This window comes from Euprymna scolopes, chromosome 18, assembly GCF_053919585.1.
Source record: "Euprymna scolopes isolate OS-2025 chromosome 18, ASM5391958v1, whole genome shotgun sequence".
In the NCBI taxonomy this organism is placed as follows: domain Eukaryota; kingdom Metazoa; phylum Mollusca; class Cephalopoda; order Sepiida; family Sepiolidae; genus Euprymna; species Euprymna scolopes.
The window spans coordinates 86348585-86371171 of NC_136499.1; the positions used below are offsets into that span (position 1 = coordinate 86348585).

Below are 22587 nucleotides of genomic sequence, written 5' to 3' on the forward strand. Positions count from 1 at the left end.
TGATGCGATTAAAAACTAAACCTTGGATGGATGTGATTAAAAATCAAACCTTTGATGGATGTGATTAAAAACTAAACCTTTGATGGATGTGATTAAAAATCAAACCTTTGATGAATGTGATTAAAAACTAAACCTTTGATGGATGTGATTAAAAACTAAACTTTGATGAATGTCATTAAAAATCAAACCTTTGATGAATGTGATTAAAAACCAAACCTTTTATGGATGTGAGTAAAAACTAAACCTTTCATGGATGCGATTAAAAATCAAACCTTTGATGGATGTGATTAAAAACTAAACCTTTGATGGATGCAGTTTAACACTAAACCTTGGATGGATGTAGTTAAAAACCAAACCTTTGATGGATGTGATTAAAAACTAAACCTTTTATGGATGTGATTAAAAACTAAACCTTGTATGCATGTGATTAAAAACCAAACCTTTGATGGATGTGATTAAAAACTAAACCTTTCATGGATGTGATTAAAAACGAAACCTTTTATGGATGTGATTAAAAACGAAACCTTTCATGGATGTGATTAAAAACGAAACCTTTTATGGATGTGATTAAAAACCAACCTTTGATGGATGTGATTAAAAACGAAACCTTTCATGGATGTGATTAAAAACGAAACCTTTTATGGATGTGATTAAAAACCAACCTTGGATGGATGTGATTAAAAACGAAACCTTTCATGGATGTGATTAAAAACGAAACCTTTCATGGATGTGATTAAAAACTAAACCTTTGATGGATGTGATTAAAAACGAAACCTTTCATGGATGTGATTAAAAACCAACCTTGGATGGATGTGATTAAAAACCAACCTTGGATGGATGTGATTAAAAACGAAACCTTTCATGGATGTGATTAAAAACGAAACCTTTCATGGATGTGATTAAAAACTAAACCTTTGATGGATGTGATTAAAAACCAACCTTTGATGGATGTGATTAAAAACGAAACCTTTCATGGATGTGATTAAAAACGAAACCTTTTATGGATGTGATTAAAAACCAACCTTGGATGGATGTGATTAAAAACGAAACCTTTCATGGATGTTATTAAAAACGAAACCTTTCATGGATGTGATTAAAAACTAAACCTTTGATGGATGTGATTAAAAACGAAACCTTTCATGGATGTGATTAAAAACCAACCTTGGATGGATGTGATTAAAAACCAACCTTTGATGGATGTGATTAAAAACTAAACCTTTTATGGATGTGATTAAAAACCAAACCTTTGATGCATGTAATTAAAAACCAACCTTGGATGGATGTGATTACACACTAAACCTTGGATGGATGCGATTAAAAACCAAACCTTAGATGGATGTGATTAAAAACTTAACCTTTGATTGATGCGATTAAAAACTAAACCTTGGATGGATGTGATTAAAAATCAAACCTTTGATTGATGTGATTAAAAACTAAACCTTTGATGGATGTGATTAAAAATCAAACCTTTGATGAATGTGATTAAAAAATAAACCTTTGATGGATGTGATTAAAAACTAAACTTTGATGGATGTCATAAAAAATCAAACCTTTGATGAATGTGATTAAAAACCAAATCTTTGATGCATACGATTAAAAACCAACCTTTGATGGATGTTATTAACAACCAACCTATGATAGATGTTATTAAAAACTAAACTTTTGATGGATTTTATTAAAAACCAACCTTTGATAGATTTGATTAAAAACCAAACCTTTGATGGATGTTATTAAAAACCAACCTTTGATGGATGTGATTAAAAACAAAACCTTTGATGGATGTGATTAAAACCAATCCTTTGATGGATGTGATTAAAAACCAATCCTTTGATGGATGTGATTAAAAACCAACCTTTGATGGATGTGATTAAAAACTAAACCTTTGATGGATGTGATTAAAACCAAACCTTTGATGGATGTTATTAAAAACCAACCTTTGATGGATGTGATTAAAAACCAACCTTTGATGGATGTTATTAAAAACCAACCTTTGATGGATGTTATTAAAAACCAACCTTTGATGGATGTTATTAAAAACCAACCTTTGATGGATGTTATTAAAAACCAATCCTTTGATGGATGTGATTAAAAACCAACCTTTGATGGATGTGATTAAAAACAAAACCTTTGATGGATGTGATTAAAACCAATCCTTTGATGGATGTGATTAAAAACCAATCCTTTGATGGATGTGATTAAAAACAAAACCTTTGATGGATGTGATTAAAACCAATCCTTTGATGGATGTGATTAAAAACCAACCTTTGATGGATGTGATTAAAAACTAAACCTTTGATGGATGTGATTAAAACCAAACCTTTGATGGATGTTATTAAAAACCAACCTTTGATGGATGTGATTAAAAACCAACCTTTGATGGATGTGATTAAAAACCAACCTTTGATGGATGTTATTAAAAACCAATCCTTTGATGGATGTGATTAAAAACTAAACCTTTGATGGATGTTATTAAAAACCAATCCTTTGATGGATGTGATTAAAAACCAACCTTTGATGGATGTGATTAAAACCAAACCTTTGATGGATGTTATTAAAAACCAACCTTTGATGGATGTGATTAAAAACCAACCTTTGATGGATGTTATTAAAAACTAAACCTTTGATGGATGTTATTAAAAACCAACCTTTGATGGATGTGATTAAAAACCAACCTTTGATGGATGTTATTAAAAACCAATCCTTTGATGGATGTGATTAAAAACCAACCTTTGATGGATGTTATTAAAAACTAAACCTTTGATGAATGTGATTAAAAACTAAACCTTTGATGGATGTGATTAAAACCAAACCTTTGATGGATGTGATTAAAACCAAACCTTTGATGGATGTGATTAAAACCAAACCTTTGATGGATGTTATTAAAAACCAAACCTTTGATGGATGTTATTAAAAACCAAACCTTTGATGGATGTGATTAAAAACTAAACCTTTGATGGATGTGATTAAAACCAAACCTTTGATGGATGTGATTAAAACCAAACCTTTGATGGATGTTATTAAAAACCAAACCTTTGATGGATGTGATTAAAAACCAACCTTTGATGGATGTTATTAAAAACCAATCCTTTGATGGATGTGATTAAAAACCAACCTTTGATGGATGTGATTAAAACCAAACCTTTGATGGATGTGATTAAAAACCAATCCTTTGATGGATGTTATTAAAAACCAATCCTTTGATGGATGTGATTAAAAACCAACCTTTGATGGATGTGATTAAAAACCAATCCTTTGATGGATGTGATTAAAAACCAACCTTTGATGGATGTGATTAAAACCAAACCTTTGATGGATGTTATTAAAAACCAACCTTTGATGGATGTGATTAAAAACCAACCTTTGATGGATGTTATTAAAAACTAAACCTTTGATGGATGTTATTAAAAACCAACCTTTGATGGATGTGATTAAAAACCAACCTTTGATGGATGTTATTAAAAACCAATCCTTTGATGGATGTGATTAAAAACCAACCTTTGATGGATGTTATTAAAAACTAAACCTTTGATGAATGTGATTAAAAACTAAACCTTTGATGGATGTGATTAAAACCAAACCTTTGATGGATGTGATTAAAACCAAACCTTTGATGGATGTGATTAAACACCAAACCTTTGATGGATGTTATTAAAAACCAAACCTTTGATGGATGTTATTAAAAACCAAACCTTTGATGGATGTGATTAAAAACTAAACCTTTGATGGATGTGATTAAAACCAAACCTTTGATGGATGTGATTAAAACCAAACCTTTGATGGATGTTATTAAAAACCAAACCTTTGATGGATGTGATTAAAAACCAACCTTTGATGGATGTTATTAAAAACCAATCCTTTGATGGATGTGATTAAAAACCAACCTTTGATGGATGTGATTAAAACCAAACCTTTGATGGATGTGATTAAAAACCAATCCTTTGATGGATGTTATTAAAAACCAATCCTTTGATGGATGTGATTAAAAACCAACCTTTGATGGATGTGATTAAAAACCAATCCTTTGATGGATGTGATTAAAAACCAATCCTTTGATGGATGTTATTAAAAACCAATCCTTTGATGGATGTGATTAAAAACCAACCTTGGATGGATGTGATTAAAAACCAATCCTTTGATGGATGTGATTAGAAACTAAACCTTTGATGGATGCGATTAAAAACCAAACCTTTGATGGATGTGATTAAAAACTAAACTTTGATGGATGCAGTTAAAAACTAAACCTTGGATGGATGTGATTAAAAACCAAATCTTTGATGGATGTGATTAAAACCTAAACCTTGGATGGATGCGATTACAAACTAAACCTTTTATGGACGTGATAAAAAACTAAACCTTTGATGAATGTCATTAAAAACTAAACCTTTGATGGATGATTAAAAACTAAACCTTTGATGGATGTGATTAAAAACTAAACCTTTGATGAATGTGATTAAAAACTAAACCTTTGATGGATGATTAAAAACCAAACCTTTGATGGATGTGATTAAAAACTAAACCTTTGATGGATGTGATTAAAAACCAACCTTTGATGGATGTGATTAAAAACCAACCTTTGATGGATGTGACTAAAAACAAAACCTTTGATGGATGTCATTAAAAACTAAACCTTTGATGAATGTGATTAAAAACTAAACCTTTGATGGATGATTAAAAACCAAACCTTTGATGGATGTGATTAAAAACCAAACCTTGGATGGATGTGATTAAAAACCAACCTTTCATGGATGTGATTAAAAACTAAACCTTTTATGGATGTGATTAAAAACCAAACCTTTGATGGATGTGATTAAAAACTAAACCTTGGATGGATGTGATTAAAAACTAAACCTTGGATGGATGCGATTAAAAACCAAACCTTAGATGGATGTGATTAAAAACTAAACCTTTGATTGATGCGATTAAAAACTAAACCTTGGATGGATGTGATTAAAAATCAAACCTTTGATGGATGTGATTAAAAACTAAACCTTTGATGGATGTGATTAAAAATCAAACCTTTGATGAATGTGATTAAAAACTAAACCTTTGATGGATGTGATTAAAAACTAAACTTTGATGAATGTCATTAAAAATCAAACCTTTGATGAATGTGATTAAAAACCAAACCTTTTATGGATGTGAGTAAAAACTAAACCTTTCATGGATGCGATTAAAAATCAAACCTTTGATGGATGTGATTAAAAACTAAACCTTTGATGGATGCAGTTTAACACTAAACCTTGGATGGATGTAGTTAAAAACCAAACCTTTGATGGATGTGATTAAAAACTAAACCTTTTATGGATGTGATTAAAAACTAAACCTTGTATGCATGTGATTAAAAACCAAACCTTTGATGGATGTGATTAAAAACTAAACCTTTCATGGATGTGATTAAAAACCAACCTTTGATGGATGTGATTAAAAACCAAACCTTTGATGGATGGGATTAAAAACCAACCTTTGATGGATGTGATTACAAACCAAACCTTTGATGGAGTTGATTGAAAACTTAACCTTTGTTGAATATGATTAAAAACCCAACCTTTGATTGATGTGATTAAAAACTAACCTTTGATGGATGTGACTAAAAACTAAACCTCGGATGGATGTTATTAAAAACTAAACCTTTGATTGATGTGATTAAAAACTAAACCTTTGATGGATGTGATTAGAAACTAAACCTTTGATGGATGTGATTTAAAATTTAACCTTTGATGGATGTGATTACAAACTAAACCTTTGATGGATGTGATTAAAAACTAAACCTTTGGTTGATGTGATTAAAAATGTAACCTTTGATGGATGTGATTAAAAACTAAACCTTGGATGGATGTGATTAAAAACTAAACCTTTGATGGATGTGATGAAAACTAAACCTTTGGTGGATGTGATTAAAATGTAACCTTTGATGGATGTGATTAAAAACTAAACCTTTGATGGATGTGATTAAAAACTAAACCTTTGATTGATGTGATTAAAAACTAAACCTTTGATGGATGTGATTAAAAACTAAACCTTTGATGGATGTGATTAAAAACTAAACCTTTGATGGATGTGATTAAAAATGTAACCTTTGATGGATGTGATTAAAAATGTAACCTTTGATGGATGTGATTACAAACTAAACCTTTGATGGATGTGATTAAAAACTAAACATTTGGTAGATTTGATTAAAAATCAAACCTTTGATGGATGTGATTAAAAACTAAACCTTTGATGGATGTGATTAAAAACTAAACCTTGTATGCATGTGATTAAAAACCAAACCTTTGATGGATGTGATTAAAAACTACACCTTTGATGGATGTGATTAAAAACTAAACCTTTGATGGATGTGATTAAAAACTAAACCTTTGATGGATGTGATTAAAAACTAAACCTTTGATGGATGTGATTAAAAACTAAACCGTTGATGGATTTGATTAAAAACTAAACCTTTGATGAATGTGATTAAAAACTACACCTTTGATTGATGTGATTAAAAACTAAACCTTTGATGGATGTTACTAAAAACTAAACCTCGGATGGATGTTATTAAAAACTAAACCTTTGATTGATGTGATTAAAAATGTAACCTTTGATGGATGTGATTAAAAATGTAACCTTTGATGGATGTGATTACAAACTAAACCTTTGATGGATGTGATTAAACACTAAACCTTTGATGGATGTGATTAAAAACTAAACCTTTGGTGGATGTGATTAAAAATGTAACCTTTGATGGATGTGATTAAAAACTAAACCTTTGATGGATGTGATTAAACACTAAACCTTTTATTGATGTGATTAAAAACCAAACCTTTGATTGATGTGATTAAAAACTAAACCTTTGATTGATGTGATTAAACACTAAACCTTTGATGGATGTGATTAAAAACTAAACCTTTGATTGATGTGATTAAACACTAAACCTTTGATGGATGTGATTAAAAACTAGACCTTTGATGGATGTGATTAAAAACTAAACCTTTGATGGATGTGATTAAAAACTAAACCTTTTATGGATGTGATTAAAAACCAAACCTTTGATGGATGTGATTAAAAACTAAACCTTTGATTGATGTGATTAAACACTAAACCTTTGATGGATGTGATTAAAAACTAAACCTTTGATGGATGTGATTAAAAACTAAACCTTTGATGGATGTGATTAAAAACTAAACCTTTGATGGATGTGATTAAAAATGTAACCTTTGATGGATGTGATTAAAAATGTAACCTTTGATGGATGTGATTACAAACTAAAGCTTTGATGGATGTGATTAAAAACTAAACCTTTGGTGGATGTGATTAAAAATGTAATCTTTGATGGATGTGATTAAAAACTAAACCTGTGATGGATGTGATTACAAACCAAACCTTTGATGGAGTGGATTGAAAACTTAACCTTTGTTGAATATGATTAAAAACCCAACCTTTGATTGATGTGATTAAAAACTAACCTTTGATGGATGTGACTAAAAACTAAACCTCGGATGGATGTTATTAAAAACTAAACCTTTGATTGATGTGATTAAAAACTAAACCTTTGATGGATGTGATTAGAAACTAAACCTTTGATGGATGTGATTTAAAATTTAACCTTTGATGGATGTGATTACAAACTAAACCTTTGATGGATGTGATTAAAAACTAAACCTTTGGTGGATGTGATTAAAAATGTAACCTTTGATGGATGTGATTAAAAACTAAACCTTGGATGGATGTGATTAAAAACTAAACCTTTGATGGATGTGATTACAAACTAAACCTTTGATGGATGGTATTAAAAACCAACCATTGATGGATGTGATTACAAACCAAACCTTTGATGGAGTGGATTCAAAACTTAACCTTTGTTGAATATGATTAAAAACCCAACCTTTGATTGATGTGATTACAAACTAAACCTTTGATGGATGTGACTAAAAACTAAACCTCGGATGGATGTTATTAAAAACTAAACCTTTGATTGATGTGATTAAAAACTAAACCTTTGATGGATGTGATTTGAAACTAAACCTTTGATGGATGTGATTACAAACTAAACCTTTGATGGATGTGATGAAAACTAAACCTTCGGTGGATGTGATTAAAATGTAACCTTTGATGGATGTGATTAAAAACTAAACCTTTGATGGATGTGATTAAACACTAAACCTTTGATGGATCTGATTAAAAACTAAACCTTTGATGGATGTGATTAAAAACTAAACCTTTGATGGATGTGATTAAAAATGTAACCTTTGATGGATGTGATTAAAAATGTAACCTTTGATGGATGTGATTACAAAATAAACCTTTGATGGATGTGATTAAAAACTAAACCTTTGGTGGATGTGATTAAAAATGTAACCTTTGATGGATGTGATTAAAAACTAAACCTTTGATGGATGTGATTAAAAACTAAACCTGTGATGGATGTGATTAAAAACTAAACCTTTGATGGATGTGATTAAAAACTAAACCTTTGATGGATGTGATTAAAAACTAAACCTTTGATGGATGTGTTAAGAACTAAACCTTTGATGGATGTGATTAAAAACTAAACCTTTGATGGATGTGATTAAAAACTAAACCGTTGATGGATGTGATTAAAAACTAAACCTTTGATGAATGTGATTAAAAACTAAACCTTTGATTGATGTGATTAAAAACTAAACCTTTGATGGATGTTACTAAAAACTAAACCTCGGATGGATGTTATTAAAAACTAAACCTTTGATTGATGTGATTAAAAATGTAACCTTTGATGGATGTGATTAAAAATGTAGCCTTTGATGGATGTGATTACAAACTAAACCTTTGATGGATGTGATTAAAAACTAAACCTTTGGTGGATGTGATTAAAAATGTAACCTTTGATGGATGTGATTAAAAACTAAACCTTTGATGGATGTGATTAAACACTAAACCTTTGATGGATGTGATTAAAAACTAAACCTCTGATGGATGTGATTAAAAATGTAACCTTTGATGGATGTGATTAAAAATGTAACCTTTGATGGATGTGATTACAAACTAAACCTTTGATGGATGTGATTAAAAACTAAACCTTTGGTGGATGTGATTAAAAATGTAACCTTTGATGGATGTGATTAAAAACTAAACCTGTGATGGATGTGATTAAAAACTAAACCTTTGATGGATGTGATTAAAAACCAAACCTTTGATGGATGTGATTAAAAACTAAACCTTTGATGGATGCGATTAAAAACTAAACCTTTGATGGATGTGATTAAAAACTAAACCTTTGATGGATGTGATTAAAAACTAAACCTTTGATGGATGTGATAAAAAACCAAACCTTTGATGGATGTGATTAAACCTAAACCTTTGATGGATGTGATTAAAAACTAAACCTTTGGTGGATGTGATTAAAAACAAAACCTTTGATAAATGTGATTAAAAACCAAACCTTTGATGGATGTGATTAAAAACCAAACCTTTGATGGATGTGATTAAAAACAAAACCTTTGATGGATGTTATTAAAAACTAAACCTTTGATGGATGTGATTAAAAACCAAACCTTTGATGGATGTGATTACAAACCAAACCTTTGATGGATGTGATTAAAAATCAAACTTTTGATGGATGTGATTACAAACTAAACCTTTGATGGATGTGATTAAAAATCAAACCTTTGATGGATGTGATTAAAAATGTAACCTTTGATGGATGTGATTAAAAACCAAACCTTTGATGGATGTGATTACAAACCAAACCTTTGATGGATGTGATTAAAAACTAAACCTTTGATGGATGCGATTAAAAACTAAACCTTTGATGGATGTGATTAAAAACTAAACCTTTGATAGATGTGATTAAAAACTAAACCTTGGATGGATGTGATTAAAAACTAAACCTTTGATGGATGTGATTACAAACTAAACCTTTGATTGATGTGACTAAAAACTAAACCTTTGATCGATGTGATTAAAAACCAAACCTTTGATGGATGTGATTAAAAACCAAACCTTTGATGGATGTGATTAAAAACCAAACCTTTGATGGATGTGATTACAAACTAAACCTTTGATGGATGTGATTAAAAACTAAACCTTTGATGGATGTGATTAAAAACTAAACCTTTGATGGATGTGATTAAAAACTAAACCTTTGATGGATGTGATTAAAAACTAAACCTTGGATGGATGTGATTAAAAACTAAACCTTTGATGGATGTGATTACAAACTAAACCTTTGATGGATGTGACAAAAAACTAAACCTTCGATGGATGTGATTAAAAACCAAACCTTTGATGGATGTGATTAAAAACTAAACCTTTGATTGATGTGACTAAAAACTAAACCTTTGATGGATGTGATTAAAAACTAAACCTTTGATGGATGTGATTAAAAACTAAACCTTTGATGGATGTGATTAAAAACTAAACCTTTGATGGATGTGATTTAAAACTAAACCTTTGATGGATGTGATTAAAAACTAAACCTTTGCTGGATGTGATTAAAAACTAAACCTTTGATGGATGTGATTAAAAACTAAACCTTTGATGGATGTGATTAAAAACTAAACCTTTGATGAATGTGATTAAAAACAAAACCTTGGATGGATGTGATTAAAAACTAAACCTTTGATGGATGTGATTACAAACTAAACCTTTGATGGATGTGACTAAAAACTAAACCTTTGATCGATGTGATTAAAAACCAAACCTTGGATGGATGTGATTAAAAACCAAACCTTTGATGGATGTGATTAAAAACTAAACCTTTGATGGATGTGATTAAAAATCAAACTTTTGATGGATGTGATTACAAACTAAACCTTTGATGGATGTGATTAAAAATCAAACCTTTGATGGATGTGATTAAAAACTAAACGTTTGATGGATGTGATTAAAAACTAAACCTTTGATGGATGTGATTAAAAACTAAACCTTTGATGGATGTGATTTAAAACTAAACCTTTGATGGATGTGATTAAAAACTAAACCTTTGCTGGATGTGATTAAAAACTAAACCTTTGATGGATGTGATTAAAAACTAAACCTTTGATGGATGTGATTAAAAACTAAACCTTTGATGAATGTGATTAAAAACAAAACCTTGGATGGATGTGATTAAAAACTAAACCTTTGATGGATGTGATTACAAACTAAACCTTTGATGGATGTGACTAAAAACTAAACCTTTGATCGATGTGATTAAAAACCAAACCTTTGATGGATGTGATTAAAAACCAAACCTTTGATGGATGTGATTAAAAACTAAACCTTTGGTGGATGTGATTAAAAACCAAACCTTTGATGGATGTGATTAAAAACTAAACCTTTGGTGGATGTGATTAAAAACTAAACCTTTGATGGATGTGATTAAAAACTAAACCTTTGATGGATGTGATTAAAAACTAAACCTTTGATGGATGTGATAAAAAACCAAACCTTTGATGAATGTGATTAAAAACTAAACCTTTGATGGATGTGATTAAAAACTAAACCTTTGATGGATGTGATTAAAAACTAAACCTTTGATGGATGTGATTAAAAACTAAACCTTTGGTGGATGTGATTAAAAACCAAACCTTTGATGGATGTGATTAAAAACCAAACCTTTGATGGATGTGATTAAAAACCAAACCTTTGATGGATGTGATTAAAAACTAAACCTTTGATGGATGTGATTAAAAACTAAACCTTTGGTGGATGTGATTAAAAACCAAACCTTTGATGGATGTGATTAAAAACTAAACCTTTGATGGATGTGATTAAAAACCAAACCTTTGATGGATGTGATTAAAAACTAAACCTTTGGTGGATGTGATTAAAAACTAAACCTTTGATGGATGTGATTAAAAACTAAACGTTTGATGGATGTGATTAAAAACTAAACGTTTGATGGATGTGATTAAAAACCAAACCTTTGATGGATGTGATTAAAAACTAAACCTTTGATGGATGTGATTAAAAACCAAACCTTTGATGGATGTGATTAAAAACTAAACCTTTGATGGATGTGATTAAAAACTAAACCTTTGGTGGATGTGATTAAAAACGAAACCTTTGATGGATGTGATAAAAAACCAAACCTTTGATGGATGTGATTAAACCTAAACCTTTGATGGATGTGATTAAAAACTAAACCTTTGGTGGATGTGATTAAAAACCAAACCTTTGATGGATGTGATTAAAAACCAAACCTTTGATGGATGTGATTAAAAACCAAACCTTTGATGGATGTGATTAAAAACAAAACCTTTGATGGATGTTATTAAAAACTAAACCTTTGATGGATGTGATTAAAAACCAAACCTTTGATGGATGTGATTACAAACCAAACCTTTGATGGATGTGATTAAAAATCAAACTTTTGATGGATGTTATTAAAAATCAAACCTTTGATGGATGTGATTAAAAATCAAACCTTTGATGGATGTGATTAAAAACCAAACCTTTGATGGATGTGATTAAAAACCAAACCTTTGATGGATGTGATTACAAACCAAACCTTTGATGGATGTGATTAAAAATCAAACCTTTGATGGATGTGATTAAAAATCAAACCTTTGATTGATGTGATTAAAAATCAAACCTTTGATGGATGTGATTAAAAATCAAACCTTTGATGGATGATTAAAAACTAAACTCTGTACGAGCACAACTTTTATCAAGCAAAACAGTGTCTCAATATCATATAAACGATATTGTAAAATATGTGTTTACATTGCACATCCATGAACAGCAAAGATGGCATTTTACAGCAATTTATAAGATTGTGGTCATGGCAGAATGCAAGAAAAAACATGTTTAGGCATTAAAAATAGGTTATGTTTTTGCTTTCGTTATATATTACTAAATGGGTCATCATTTCCATTAAAATCCAGTTTGTATTATGCATCTAAAATTGTGAAAGGCACGCTTGGATAGTATTAACGTTTATGAAGAAGCCAAAGGAAAATAGAAATAGCTACCGAATTTGGCCTGATATGTTTATCTAACAACGAAACTCGAATTTTAACTCGAAACGATTTCTTATTCAATAATATATAACGATAATAACAACATAAAACTCCTTTAAACCATTTTTTTCATCGCCGTTATCTCTATACATTGCCTATTTTACTTTATTTTATTTATAAGTTAAAAATTGAAAATTAAACAAATAAAAAACAAGAATAAAAGTCTTAATATGGTGTTCAGAAACCCTCATTTTTAAAGAGATTGTATGTCAACTATTAACGATTCGAATGAATTTTTATAAGTCAATTCCACGATTCGGTTTGAAAGTTACAGGTTAATCGATTTTTTCATGGGCTAAACTGCATCCTCCCCCAAATCTGATCTGAAAATCCCAAAACGTTAAATTAATCTTGCTGACAAACGAACAGATTAAAAGCATTATAACCTTCATTCTTGAGTGGAGGTAAAGTCAGCGCCATGCAAAGATTTCCCAAATGAATACCAACCAGAATGAACCTTTGACACTTTGGTATGCTTGACAAACACTGGTTGTTATTTGTCTTTATCGGTGATGCTTGCAAATCGAAAATAGGAACTTCCCACAGACAATAGACTTGGCAAGAATTGCTTCTAACGCTTAAATCATTTCCTGATTTTCATTCGATATCAATATAGAATGTTCCTCTGAAGCACAAATGCTTGTCAGTTGTGTGAGAATCACAATCAAAAATGAATTGAAAGAAAGCAAAAAAGCAAGATTTCTTTATAAAACGCCATATTGAAATTTATTTATTGCTGCCTTCCTAAGAATCTTTGTAAAAATGCAAACAAAAAAAGATGGGGTCAATTTGCATGTTTAACAATGAAAATGCTACTGCAAACTTAAACGTGACAGATCGACAAATACTATTTTTAACTTAAGTATGAATAGAATCATCGACAGACAGAACCTCTTATAGAAATGCTTGGTCACATCTAAACAGATGCGTCCGTTTTTGAATTTTGGAGATGAGAAATCGTTATTTGTATTATTTGGATTCTTCGGATTACTGTATTCAACTTGAGTGTCATTTTCACAATGTTTTGGTCGATGTAACCTCCGACTTTTACAAGGACCCATGCGTTTCGTGACAAAACTGCAGTTTTAAACTGAAGGAATTCAAAAAGTTATTTCAGTAATATTTCTACTTTTCCATTCTTTAAAAATGTGGTGCAATTATATTTGGTTGCAAAATCTGCAGCAGACTTGGCAACACCATTCAATCTTAGTTATCTTTTAGATGTTCGTTAGACAAGTCTTGCAACAATTATGAGGTTTAGAACGTGGATAGCTTATAGTTCTAAATATTTAACCTTTTCAGTGTTCAAGGTCACAATTTTTATACAGATAGCTTTCAATCTGGAGAAGTTTATTTTCATGATTCATATTAATCAATTATTATGAATTTTGGAGCGAAGCTGTTAGGCATAAAGGGCTCAAATGATGTCCATATTTAATTGAATTTAGTTTAAATCAAGGGGGGTAAAAAGTGCTTGAGGTCCTTTGTGAAAATTCAAATACCTCTGAGTAACCGGACATAATATGGGTCCAATCTTCCATTTGAAAATTCAAATATATCAGATTTATACTAAATTTGATCCATAGTGATGAGACAACAATTATCAAAATTTTTTGAAAATCAATCAATTTCTTCTTACGATCCGTTGAGCCTTAACTTTTAGACATATCAAAATCATGTGATGAATTTTAATCAAAATCAGAATAAGGATTCTAGAAATAATTTTCTTGTATCATTTTTTTAAATCTTTGTAAGATGTGTCATCTTGCAAAGATTAAAAAAAACGATGTAATGATAAATAGTGCAAAAATGCTTTGTTCGGGTAATACATTTTATAGGTTTTGAGATGAGTCTTTTTCTAGTATATATATATATATATATATATATATATATATATACATATATTTCTTTTAATAAAAAACAATAATTATAGGAATAAGGTTGTATATTCCGTGCTAAATGCTGAAGATGGAGTATTACTTCGAAATATATTCATTTCAAACAATAAATATAATTGCGTCATGATTTGGCTTTCAAATGTATATAGTACCTATTCATTTTAATTGTAGTAATAATTATGTCAGCCCCTTTAAGAACTCGGTTCTTATTGTTGAGTACTCTAAGTTGAAGTCAAAAGTTGATCACTTAAGCTTACACGTGTCATAATCATTAGATCACCATTACCATCTTGACATTTAAAATAAATGTTTAAATTTCAACTGTATTTCTTGCGGTAAACTTTGGCCGTGTCGGTTTGTTCTTTGCTAATGGAGTCAGAGATGGCTTTGTTGCCAGGTTCGAATCTCCCAATTGGCGGTAATCATGACACCTTGCACTGATGATTCCAAAAAGTATGAAACACTAGTGTCTGTAGGTATTAAAAAAAAATTATAGTAATATTTTTATATATATATATATATATATATATATATATATATATATATATATATATATATATATATATATATATATATACTAGCAGAACTTGTTAACCAGCTTTTCCTGGTAGAAGTATACCCCCGTGTAAAAAAGTAAAGTACAGTTGTTGTTGGTTCCCCCCCAACCTCCCCATGTTAAGAACGGTTTTCTGAATAGCCCCTCCCCGACCTCAGGTAATGTTAGTATCATGTGTGTATATGGTGTAACAATTTGGTGTAATGCTTGTCTTGCAGATGCCAGGTTGTGTATAATCCATGAGCGTTCGTTTTTTTTTAAGGTTTAAAATCTGGAATAAGAGAATTACAGCTGGCATCTAATGAGAAAGGGTGGAATTTGTAAAGGGAGAAATCATTATTTTCTGAATCTGCGAATTGGAAGTGAACGTTATTTCTATGAGTTTATGATTCAGTTAGCAAGGGTGACGGGCAATACAAGTCTATGGTATGTAATTTGACGCAGTGTAGAGTGGGAGCAGTGAGAGGGAAAAATGCTACTTCCTCTAATGATATTGGCAATAGTGATTACTTCTCTCTTAGGAAGAATTGTAGGATTTTATTATAAGACCTAAATCTGTCTATAATGAAGCTGTAAAGTTACATAATATAGAGGCTAATAGTCTAAACATAAAAAAATTTGTATGCGGCACCTGTTGTTGCAAATCTATGGTAATTTGGTCCAGAGGAGAATTTCTACATATTATATACAGAATACAGAATACAGGATATGTGTGTGTGTGTGTGTGTGTGTGTGTGGGTGATGTTCCGCCACCACAGCCAAGTTGCTCATATTCCACACAGATGATTTGTTTATAGTGGTAAAGGTTTTGTATAGGACCAAACACACTTTTTGATGTTATTGCTAACCTTTGTCGATGCAGATGACTGCTACAGGACAGAGCATACAGTAGACCACAGGTTTTTACATCAGAGTTTCTTTCTCCTAGATGCATGTCTTAACAAAGACTGGAGGTGTATATCTCCCAGTGAATTAATGCGCCCCCCAGTTACCAACCTGGAAATTTCTACGATTGGCACGGTACATCCAGCGCCTAACCTTCCCAAATGGTCACCCATCTTGTACTGGCCAAGCTCAACGTTGCTTAACTTCGGTGTTCTAGCGAGAAACGGTGTGTCAACGGGATTGAATTAAGATCAACGAATGTTCCCCACTTCCAACACTTTTATTTTCATCAAAATCAATAACATTACCCATTTTTTAAAATTAAATCGATTGATTGACTGCTCAAGTCAGGAACCCACTACCATGCACTGAGGAAAAGGTTACATACGTGGGTGCAGTGACTTAGTTCGCAATACATTGTAATCTATCAGTCTTTGGTTCATATTGCACTCTAAGTTGAAATGCTATAAGTCAGACACTTAAGCTCACGTGTGCAGATCATGATGTTAAAATCATAAGATTACTCGCGGTTGTCTTAACCTTTGTGCTTTATATAAATGTCAGTTCAACTTTATTTCTTGCAGTTAACGTTGGTCATGCAGTTTGTTTCTTGCTAAGAGAGTTAGAGATGGCTCTGTGGCTGGGTTCAAATCTCACAACCGGCTGTCATCGTAACTTCCTGCACTGATGATTCCTGGAAGGATGAAATACTAGTGTCCGTAAGTATTAAAATAATTATGGTAATAATATATATATATATATATATATATATATATATATATATATATATATATATATATATATATATATATATATATATATACTAGCAGTTCAGCCTGGCTTTGTTCGGGCCCTATGTACTGTTCATAACTTTATATATATACATATATATATATATATATATATATATATATATATATATATATATATATATATATATATATATTAAGTAATGTGATTTACAAGTTAAAAATTTAAAAAAAAATTTTTTAATTTAAAAATCAAATTTTAATTAAATTAAAAATCAGTTTCATAAGAAGGAACAACAACAAAGTCAATTATCTGTACGATCGTTTCGGAAATCCGTGCTTTTTATTTGTGGTATACATGAAGTTATGTAGAACAATTATATATAGTTTTTTTGGTAAGCACGGTCTCCTCATCAGCAAATTTAGGAGGATTTTTATTGAATTTAAAAGACACCATAAATAAACCTAGCATTAAAAGTAAGGCAGATGAATCTGAAAAAAATGAAATAAAAGGTTTGGATTTAAAATTTATAAGAAAATTAATATAGGTTAGAGATAGAAATGAGTAGAAAAAATATATATTTTTGAATTTACATAATAAATTTGATTTAAAAATATATAGAGATAGTTACCTTTTAGTTTTTCTTTTTTTGAAATCAGGAACTGTGTTTAAAGTAGTCATTTAGATGTTTGCTATAGCTTTTTATTTTATTGAATGATGAATTTTAAAAGGGCGACGCTCGTGCAGTAAATTGTTTCCGTTAGCGTATTTTGATTTAAAGACACTACAGTTAATATATAGAGAGAGAATATTTATTTTGCAAGTTTTTAAGGGGAGATAATTGTCATGTGTTATTGACTTAATTTATTATTTATTTTACGGGTCTAAGGGAGGTAATTGGTCTAACTTAATTTATTAAAAAAAAAAAAAATTGTAATCTATTTTTACTAATGAGTAATTTTTAATGATTTAAGGTGGTTTATATTTATTAAATTTAAACCAACATTTATGATTACATGTCAGAAGCTCGTGTCTTGAATTTAATAGTTTGGTTGAACTTCTTATATCTTCATATTTTAAAATATTTAGGGTTTCTTTTGTACATAGTGCACAAAATTTATCTCCTGGTTTATATGATTTGCAAGTCTCAATTATTTGCCATTTTAAGTTGAAAGAAATATTGTTATTTTTTAGTTGCCAAATATAGTTGGATAGAGTAGTTTGGTTTGATAGAGAGTTATTTTTAAAAGAATGTTTGTGCGTTGAAATTCTATGTTTTATTAGGCCAGATGTGGAACCAATATATTTTACCTCTTGATTATTGTGATTATTTTTCGTTAGGTCTATTGTTGGATTATTATGTGGTGGGTTGATTAGTAATTGATCGGTAGATTGATTTAAGTTGGTGTTATTATTTAATCTGGTAGTTGAGTTATGGCTGTTAATAGGTTCTTGTAGATTTGGAGTTTTTGATACTGTGCAGCTATAGATAACATTTTTAATTTTACATGAGCTTCAAAATAAAAAAATTGTTAATTTCTTAGACATAACCTTAAATCTTGAAAATTCTACCTTTGAACCATACCATAAACCTAACCAATCACTTCTATATGTCCACAATCAATCAAACCACCCTAAATCAATATTAAAATCAATAGTTCCCAATATCGCTTTAAGAATTTCTAGACTGTCTTCTACTAAATCAATATTTACCAAAAATGAAAAATACTATAATGAAGCCCTTAAAAACTCTGGATATAATTCACAAATTAAATTCATAAATGAAAATGATAGAAACATAAACTGCATTAAAAATAAACCTATTAAGAGCGTAATAACATATAATATGGCAATGTCTTCCCGTATACGAGTTAAGAAAAATAACCAAGAGACAAAAAAAGATAAAACCAAACTACAAATATTAGATAATAATACAAATAAACAGCAAACTAATACCCGTAAACGTAAGAATAGACACAAGGAGATCCTATGGTTCAACCCCCCGTATTCCAAAAACCTAGAAACAAACATAGCCAGAGAATTTTTTAAAATATTAGATAAGAACTTTAAAGCCCCCCATAGATATAATAAAATTTTCAATAAGAACACAATTAAAGTCTCTTACTCTACTATGCCTAACCTTCATCAGAAAATAATTAGCTCTAATAATAAGAAAATTAATAAACTACAAAATACAACTATACAAAATACATCGGACTGTAACTGTAGAAGAAAAAATAAATGTCCCCTACAAGGCTCATGTAAAATTAAAAATGTTATCTATAGCTGCACAGTATCAAAAACTCCAAATCTACAAGAACCTATTAACAGCCATAACTCAACTACCAGATTAAATAATAACACCAACTTAAATAAATAAATTAAATAAACATGAATATACATAAACGATCACACAGATATATGTATATATATATATATATATATATATATATATATATATATATATATATATATATATATATGTATATGTGCATGTATGTGTGTACACATAGGTATATTTATATATATATAAAAAAAAAAGGAGAACGTCTACCTAAAACCACTAACCTAGTTCTAAAACAGATCCTTTGTTTGATAAAATGCACGCCCATTGGCTGATAGGAAGGGGTGCGGTGGATACTAGAAAGCTGATTGGCCAACTAGAAATCCTTAACATATATAAAAACAAGAAGCAACCACAGAATTCGCGCATAAGCCTGACGAATCCTATAGTTGGATGAAACGCAGAATATTCAGTGTAGCTTAATCGCCATATATATTTTATAAATTACTAACTAGCTCTACCTACGTATTGAGCACTTTTGAAGTAAATACTTAAAGTTTACGCATAAATCTATACTTTCGTATATTAAATTTATGTGAATAAATGAAGTAGTTATATATATATATGTATATATACATGTATATATATATGTATATATGCGTATATATATGTATGTATATATGTATATATATATATATATATATATATATGTATATATATCTATGTATCTCTATATATATGCATACCTATGTATATATATGCATATATGTGTATGTATGCATGTATATATATATATATATATATATATATATATATATATATATATATATATATATATATATATATATATATATATTTAAAAATCGGATTCTAAGATCTTACTTGAAACATGTAAGACAAAATACGTTTTTATAAGTACCGGATAAAAGCATGGCTACCGAGATATGGTGGTCGTGATAAAAGCCACTTTTCAAGTTCACTTTTCACTTTTTTTAAATAGAAAGAAATGATTTTGAACTTTAACCTTGTCTGCAATATTATTTTTGAGCACATGTCCTTTGTTTCTGCTATTTTTTAAAAACTTTTTTCCTGTTTGCTGAATATTTTGTTTGAGGCAATTTAGATCGATTGTCTAAATTTAATCTATCTGAGTACTTTTCTTGCAATAAAAATCTCATCAACAGGTTATTTGAGAAACTCAAGGAGGGAAAAACAATTAGCGAGATTGAATGGACATAAGCAGAAATGAAAAAGGAAAAGGCGTAGACTGAAAAATATACTTGTGGCATCTTTTATGGGCCATTTAATATTGAAAAACATAATCAACCTCTATTTAGATGAAGCAAAAAACAGACAAATGCATTCAAAGTTGTAACTTTTTATTGGCTAAGCATTCATTTTATTTTTTATTTTTTTGACTCGAAAAATGCACGGAATCTGGCTGCTTACAGACGTTTTTGAAACATTTTGTTTTTGGCAGTCGACGAGTTAACATCCAGTTAAGAGTGTACTTTTATTTACGTGTCCCGACATATTCGCTGGAGAATTTCAAGTTATGAATACAGTAAGATATGTGTTTGATAAGAAATATAGAATTGAAATTAAGATTTTTAAAAAAATCTTTCTAGCTGTAAGTTAAATTAACAACAAAAATATTTTCATGACTGTTAGTAAATGTAACTAATGGCTATGTTTTTTGCTGAATCAAACCAGAAAACAAATTTCAGACATGATTGAAATTCGTCCACCTATTAATTTCTTCTGTCGATCATTTTCTAGCGGCACACAATATAATATGCATTTAAAAATCTATGAAATTAAGATTAATGTTCTTGTATTCTCGGCTGTCAATAAAATTAATTTAAAAACACTTTCCTAACTGCAAGTTCAGTCACTACTTTTCTCGCTGTGCTGTCTTCTTCTTCCTCACCATGTGTCTCTCACTGACATACTCTCTCTCTTCCTATCTCTATCCCTCTACCTTTTGTCAATTCCACTAACTATAGCTTCAACACAAATATTTGACAATTTTTCAAGTGCCATCAACACCTTTTTATTATGTATTGTAGAAACATTTCATAATGCTAATATATTTCTTGTCTAGCACCTATAAAAGTCACTTATATGTCAACAAATTCTTTTTATTTCCTTCGTCAGATATTTCAACTTTCGAAGTGCATCATTTTTAGTGTCTAACGACCTTATTTGAATTTGAGTTTTGCTTGTTTTCATGTTGCAATTTTGACACCAGTTCTATCTACCTTGTTGTCTTTTTTCTTTAAATAATACTGACTTTTCATCTGAATAAATAACACATTTTTGTCACCGGACTGACCTTTTTAAAACTTAAATATTATCTATTAATATACTAATGTTTCCTTTAGGATTTCTAATAATATACGTTAATAACGTCAGATACATAATAAATAGTCCTTAGTTCCGATATTTAGTTTTATTTTAAATAAAAAAAGACATTTTGATCCTTCTTATGAGCCATAATTTGCAATTAACTGAACAAATCACAAATCTCCCATTTAGTTATTTACGTATTTCTCTTGCTCTCTTACACTTCATCTTGCTTCAACCACTTTTTAATATTTACTAACGAGATTTCGAGAATTTGCATAAAAGGTAACTACTTTTTTTCAAGGTTATTTCTTAATTGCTTTATTTGTTCATTTGTTAAGAGTGTGTATGGTGAGCGCGAATACACCATATAAATCAAATTAGCTTTATATAATCCATACGAATACTATACAGGTATTTGGAATAAATTTGGTAAGTTTTGGTAAGTCTTTCACTTCAAAGAAATTTGAAGCATTTAATGATGGTAAAGTGTAACAGTTATTTCTGTGGACTATTTATGTTACATCATGCCAGCCCAATTTTTGAAGAGAAGTTCAAACTCAATTCAGATACCTCTAATGAGTTGCTATCCCCAGTTGTCAAGTGCTGAGGGAAGAGGGTTGCTTTAGGAAAGCCATACGTATGGCAGCAGAATTTCGCTTCATCTCACAAACCCGTGAAAATCTAATAACGACTGTCTGCACACTTCAATAGTTTCACCTTCTAGCCTGCAACTCGTTTGATTGCAACTTGTTTGATTGCAACTCCATTGACTATTGTGTGGGGGTTGCAGTGGTGCCTTGATAATTGGTAAATCACTAATAAAAAAAGGATTATAAGTATGAGTGAAAGGATCAAACTAGTGTTCAGCTATATCTCAAAGTACACTTTGAAGGCTTCATAATC

At 30.2% G+C, this 22587-nt stretch overlaps 2 long non-coding RNA genes across 2 annotated transcripts in view; one reads left to right on the forward strand and one right to left on the reverse strand.

Annotated features, from left to right (window-relative positions):
* Positions 1-22587, forward strand: part of LOC145297677 (uncharacterized) — a 567884-nt gene that overhangs the window by 491698 nt on the left and 53599 nt on the right. The window contains exon 3 of the long non-coding RNA XR_013870305.1: positions 16886-17020. This is a non-coding gene — a long non-coding RNA (uncharacterized LOC145297677). The remainder of the gene's footprint in view (positions 1-16885; positions 17021-22587) is intronic.
* Positions 1-22587, reverse strand: part of LOC145297676 (uncharacterized) — a 698958-nt gene that overhangs the window by 353012 nt on the left and 323359 nt on the right. The window lies entirely within an intron of this gene.